Genomic DNA, 6000 nt, shown 5'->3' with positions numbered 1-6000 from the left:
AAAGTCAGGAATATAAAGTCAGAAAACTTGGTAATGAGGTTCAACCTGGCCACTCGCTGAGTGAACCTGGGTAAACTTAACATTCTAGGTTGGAACTTTATTCAGCTGTATATTATGTTGAAACTAATATTATGTTACTCTGTAATAGTCCAATTAGAAAACATTGTTATGTTAGGAAATGATTCAATTTTTTTTAATAAATGTACTTAATTATGTCCTAGATATTAAACATATAATGTTTTACATAGTAATTAGATTGATATTTCAAAGTACTTGACAACACAATATTTTAATTATAAATATTAAAAATCTATAATAAATTTACAATCAGTGACTTCATTAATAACCTTAATTTGAAATTTCTTTCTACTTTATCATTGTCCTATTAGGAAAATTATCATTCTCCTTTTAAAAAATGGTCTTGTTTTATGGATAGAAATTTGTAAATTTGTGGTTAACTAGCTATATTTAACATTGCTGTAATCATTCATACATAGATGTCAGAAAGCAGAAAGAGTATTTTATTATCCACCCATTTCCAAGAGACTCGACTTCATGGTTAAGTATTATTTAATTTCATTTATAGCATAGTTACTAAAGGAATGGTCTGAATTCAAATTGCTTGGGATTCACCTCTTGATTCCACCACTTGCCATGTAAATTTAAATTACTTAGCATTGTCAAAATAAGTTTCTTCATCTATAAATATAATTACTTAATATTATTTAATGAAAATTAAAATAGAACTCATTAAATATGAAACTCTACATTCTATGCCCATATAATTTAGTAATCATTCAATAACTGTGAGTTATTACACAAATCTCTATTAAATAATCCTTTATTTATACATTTTTATCTTTTTTGTTATTCATACCACTCATTTTGTTCTCATAATGCTTATGTTTTTCATCTTTGGTATTAAATCCAATTTAAGTACATTTATAAATATATAATATAAAGGGAAAAAGATATACATTATTTGAAGTAGGTTTTCTAGATTTTCTGCTAAAAGCAACTTTTCAAATATAGAATACTTATTGCACATAAATATATAAACTCTGGACTCTGAATTAAAAAATTTTAAAGTTAGCTTGAACAGTATATTTGTTTTAATGATCTCTATGTGTATTAATGAAAATGAAACCATCAAATTTACAACTTCTTTATTGTCTCATCACAGGTTCATTTTGGTAGCAGCTACGTTGTGCCATGGATGCCCTGGGGTATGGGAACCACACTGAAGTGACAGTGTTCATTTTATTGGGCTTAACTGATGACCCGATCCTTCGAGTCACCCTCTCCATGATCAACCTGTGTATCTACCTTGTGACCATATCTGGCAATCTCAGCACAATTATTCTTATCAGAATCTCTTCTCAGCTCCATCATCCTATGTATTTCTTTCTGAGCCATTTGGCTTTTGCTGACTTGGGCTTATCATCTTCCGAAAGAATGCTTCCTACTGTCTGCCATGGCATATGATCGCTTTATGGCAATCTGTAACCCATTGCTTTATTCCACCAAAATGTCCACACAAGTGTGTGTTTGGTTACTCGTAGTGGCTTACTTAGGTGGTTTAGTCAATGCTTTTACTTTTACTGTTTGCTTCTATTCTTTACTCTTCTGTGGACCAAATCGAGTCAATTATTTTTTCTGTGATTTTTCCCCTTTAGTTGAACTCTCCTGTTCTGATGTCAGTATCTCCACCATAGTTCTCTCATTTATCACTGGCTCCATCATCGTGGTCACAGTGTTTGTCATAGCTGTCTCCTACATCTACATCCTCATCACCATCCTGAAGATGCGCTCCACTGAGGGGCGCCACAAGGCCTTCTCCACCTGTGCCTCGCACCTCACAGCGGTCACTCTGTACTATGGGACCATCACCTTCATTTACGTGATGCCCAAATCCTACTACTCGACTGACCAAAACAAGGTGGTGTCTGTGTTCTACATGGTGGTAATCCCCATGTTGAACCCCCTCATCTACAGTCTCAGGAACAATAAGATTAAGGGGGCTCTGAAGAGGGAGCTTGCCAGAAAAATATGTTCTTAGTGAAGCCTGTTATTTTGTAGGGTTTGATGTAATAACATGCCATAAATGTGACAGTAAAAGGAAATTGAGTGTCTGTGGTCTAAATATTTCATCCATATGTCATTCCGTTAGCCAGTATGGAGCTTTTAGTCTAGGTAGGGGTTGGACTTTCTGATATCAAATTGTAAGTCAGAGGGCCATAATGAGCAATATTTAATAAAATAAAATAAAATTTTTGACTAATAACACAAATTGGTTAACATAGAAAATACTTAATCTGCTAAAAATCTTTTTAAAACTTTATTCTTATCCTTTCAAAAGGTGTTCTGTACTGTAAGTTTATGTTATTGTGCCTCAGAACCTTTAAGACTGTGTCCATTTTTAACTGCATCTTACCCTGAAATGAGCATGATAGCTCTGACTGAGTACATTCTGAGGGAACATGAACAAGTGGAACCAGACGGTAACATTCTTGCAGACATTCTCTTTGCAGTAAGGTTATCTGCTGTTGATGGGTTTTTTGGACCCAAAGATGCCGTCCTGTATTTCTGGTCTCTGACTCCAGGCTAGTTATAGGAGACCCCATGAAAGAACAGGATGAAATGCTCCTGACTAACCTGTGAATTCTTCTCTCAGGTCAAAACAGGTAACTTCTCTGTGGGAATGAGCAGCGTTCCTGAACTCCTCAAGGACTGGATAGGCAAACTTTTGGAGTCATTTGTTCATGGTAAAATTCATGTCCCATTAAGGAAGATTGAGGGAACTAGGTGATGTTTCCTCTGTGAAGCTTAATTGACCTCTATATCCTGATGACTACCACATTTAATTTTCATTTCCTGTCCTCTATTTAGTATTTTAGACAGAGGTATTTTTGTCTATTTTATTTCAAACACAAATTGCCTAAACCTAAAGTAATTATCTCCTTCCACTGACAAGTTGCTTGCCTCCAATATTCTGTATCCCAGTAAGAGGCACCATCATTCAATCAATTTATTGATTCAGAAACCTGAGAGAAATGTATTTCTTTTTCCAGCTCTACATGCCTACTTTCAATGACAAGGTCTTGTACATTCCAAGTCCAAAATTTATCTCCTCTTTCTCTTCATTTCTATTGTAAGTTCTTCTATTTCAAGCTACCAACTCATACATTTAATTTACATTAGTACTTCTATGATAGATAATTTTATGTGTCAACTTTTCTAGGGAATGGTGACCAGTTCTTTGGTCAAACACCAGTCTAGATGTTGCTGTGAAGGTATTTTTTAAGACGTGATTAACATTTAATTCAGTAGGCTTTGAGTAAAACGGATTACCCTTCATAATGTGGGTGGCCCTCTTCCAATCATTTGAAAGCCTTAAGAGAAAAACACTGAGGTTCTCTGAAAAAGACGGATTCTCTCTACTGGCTGACTTTGGACTCAAGTCTGCAACTTCACCTTTTACCGGAATTTCCAGTCTGCTGGACTGCCCTGTGGATTTTGGAGTTGCTAGCACCCACTGCTGTGTGAGTAAATTCCTTTAAAAAATATATATAATGTATCCTATTCTGTTTCTCTGGAGAATCCTGACTGATAGAACCCTAAGAAGTTTTCATCTTCCCTCTCTTACTCTCTTCCAATTCATTCTCCATACACCAACCATGGCCCTGGATCTCAGTAGATTAGTTCTTTTGTTAATATCACCCAAAGATCTTAGAATAAAAGCAACAATTCTTAATGTGGCTTACAAAGTCCTGAGTATAGCCCTTGTTTTATTTTTCTCTCTCTCTCCACTCTTCCCTCAATCCCCAACACCCAAACTCTAAGAATCAATCACCTATCTTTTTAAAAATCTTTAAACACATCCATCTTCTTTGCTGCCTCAGAACCCTCTCACGTGCAGTAACGCTACTTAAATGCATTTTTCCCCTCACCTGGCTAACACGCCTACTTATGCTACAGGCACCAACCTCAATGTTATTTCCCATCCTCTTGGAAGCCTTCTTGAAGCTCGAGACCAAATAAAGGATACCTGCTATTGCCCTTAGAACCCTGCATTTTTCCTTTGGAATACTCAGTGCCCTTGTACTTACAGAATCAGTATTTGTTTTCTCCACAATGCCAGAAGCTTCTTACAGAGACTACGATGTCTTTCCTCTTTACTCATGCATCTAATTTTCACACAGTTCCTGGAACATAGTAAGCATAAATGCATATTTGAGATGAACGTAAGAAAAATTAATAAATGAAAAGATGGCTGAATGAAGCATTTGCTCTAGTGTGAACCACTGACTGTGCTGCCTTTGAATCTGTTCAAGGTCAGCCTGATGCAAGTGATTGAATGTTTGTGTCAGATCCTGCTACAGTTGTGACAGGCTTTACATAAACTCATGCTCACCACAGTTACGCCACTGCCTTGACACTGTTTAGCTCAGACTGGCAACTAGAATGCCAGCCTAGTTCAGTAAAAGTTTTGTAATCACCATCTGCTAAAGAACACATATCTCCCTTATGTTTTTGTGTGGTTGGAGAGTTAGAAGATCTAGAAGCCAAATGTTAGTAATAGTAGTAGTAGCAGTAGTAAGAACATTAGCAATAGGAGTATATAGCAATAGGAGCTATAATACGAGATTACTCCCTACATTCCAGGTACTGTTCCCAGTGATTTACAAGTATTGACTCAATTAATCTTCAGAATAATACTATAAAGTCCTAAAATCTATAATAATCCTATAAAGTTTTTTTAAAATCCATATTTTACAGAGGATGTCCCTGAGGCACTTATATAAAAGTTAAGCAATAGCCCAAGGTCACAAATATCTTCTTAATACTTTGATCTCTTTTTAGGGCATATACTCTCTGTGGAAGGATGGAGTGAGGGCCTCTTTGAGAACACTTCACCACTAGAGGACTTTCATTTGCCTCTGACACATTCTATTCTAGCCAACCCTTTCTGTTCAAAGAAAGTATGGAGACTTCTACATCGGGATATGTCAGGCTAATTTGTATTAGACTATCTTTCTGGCACCAAATAAGTAAGAAGGAGGATAAATATCTTCAAATGTTTGAGGGCATAGACTTTTGGTTCCATTATAGATGAAGCAGCTCCGTTCCTCTAGTCCCTTCATATTATTACTAAAAACACCCCTAGATGTGACACAGTAAACAAGCATAGGAAGACTCTGAATGAAGGAAGAAGACAGACTTCTACGGACTTTGGGACCTGAGGAACCACATAGTGGTGAGCCCCTGGGTTTTTCTCTTGCTTCCATATATCCTGGAGAGGGTGCTACAGAAGCCTGCAACCCAGAACCACCAAGAGACACAGACAAAAAGAGCTCTAAGAAAGACCCGTTCCCTCTAGTGAAAGAACTGGGAATAGGGTGGCCTTAACAGAGGAGAGGACCTTTTGAAATTTTCCAGGTTGTCTGTATGTATCATCTCCCCTTCTAATCACAAAGAGCTTCTGTGCACTTTCTACAATGTGACAATACCTGCCCTACTCCAGGCAAACACCAAAGGAGAAATTGTAGCTGCTTCTCATCCCTCGGTTTCAATGCGGCCCAGCAGAGAGCTGATCTTCACCCTACCCGCCTTCTGATTCTCCTGCCCTGTAGAGTCAGTGGAGTTCAGTGTGAAAATGTGCCTCCTCTGCCAGCTGGCCGCAATGAGACTTGAGGCAGTGTGAGGTTGGGTTAGTAGGTACTCTGCTCCTTCTACCTGCATTCCCCCTCTAAGTGGACCAGTGAGGGGCTGAGCCTCCACCTCCACCTGCAACAACAAAGCAGTGTGAACCAGCTCTCTACTTCCCCCTTCCCTAGTGGCATTCTGGCCCAACAAGGAGGTGAGGCTTCCTAGAGGCATGGGGGCATGCAAGTCATGGTCGTACTATCACTGGGAAGAAAACAACAGGGCAGAGAGGGGAGCTGAACTTCCACCTCACTCATCTGCAAGGAGGCAGTGTGAGTCAGCACTTCATCTTTG

At 38.0% G+C, this 6000-nt stretch overlaps 1 pseudogene; it reads left to right on the top strand.

Annotated features, from left to right (window-relative positions):
- Positions 1 to 1212: 1212 nt before the first annotated feature.
- LOC131408850 (olfactory receptor 5P6-like) lies at positions 1213 to 2059 on the top strand (annotated as a pseudogene).
- The last annotated feature ends 3941 nt before the right edge of the window (positions 2060 to 6000 follow it).

This window comes from Diceros bicornis, chromosome 7, assembly GCF_020826845.1.
Source record: "Diceros bicornis minor isolate mBicDic1 chromosome 7, mDicBic1.mat.cur, whole genome shotgun sequence".
In the NCBI taxonomy this organism is placed as follows: Eukaryota; Metazoa; Chordata; class Mammalia; order Perissodactyla; family Rhinocerotidae; genus Diceros; species Diceros bicornis.
Note: the sequence above shows the minus strand (reverse complement) of the source record. Positions and strands in the feature narration are given on the sequence as shown.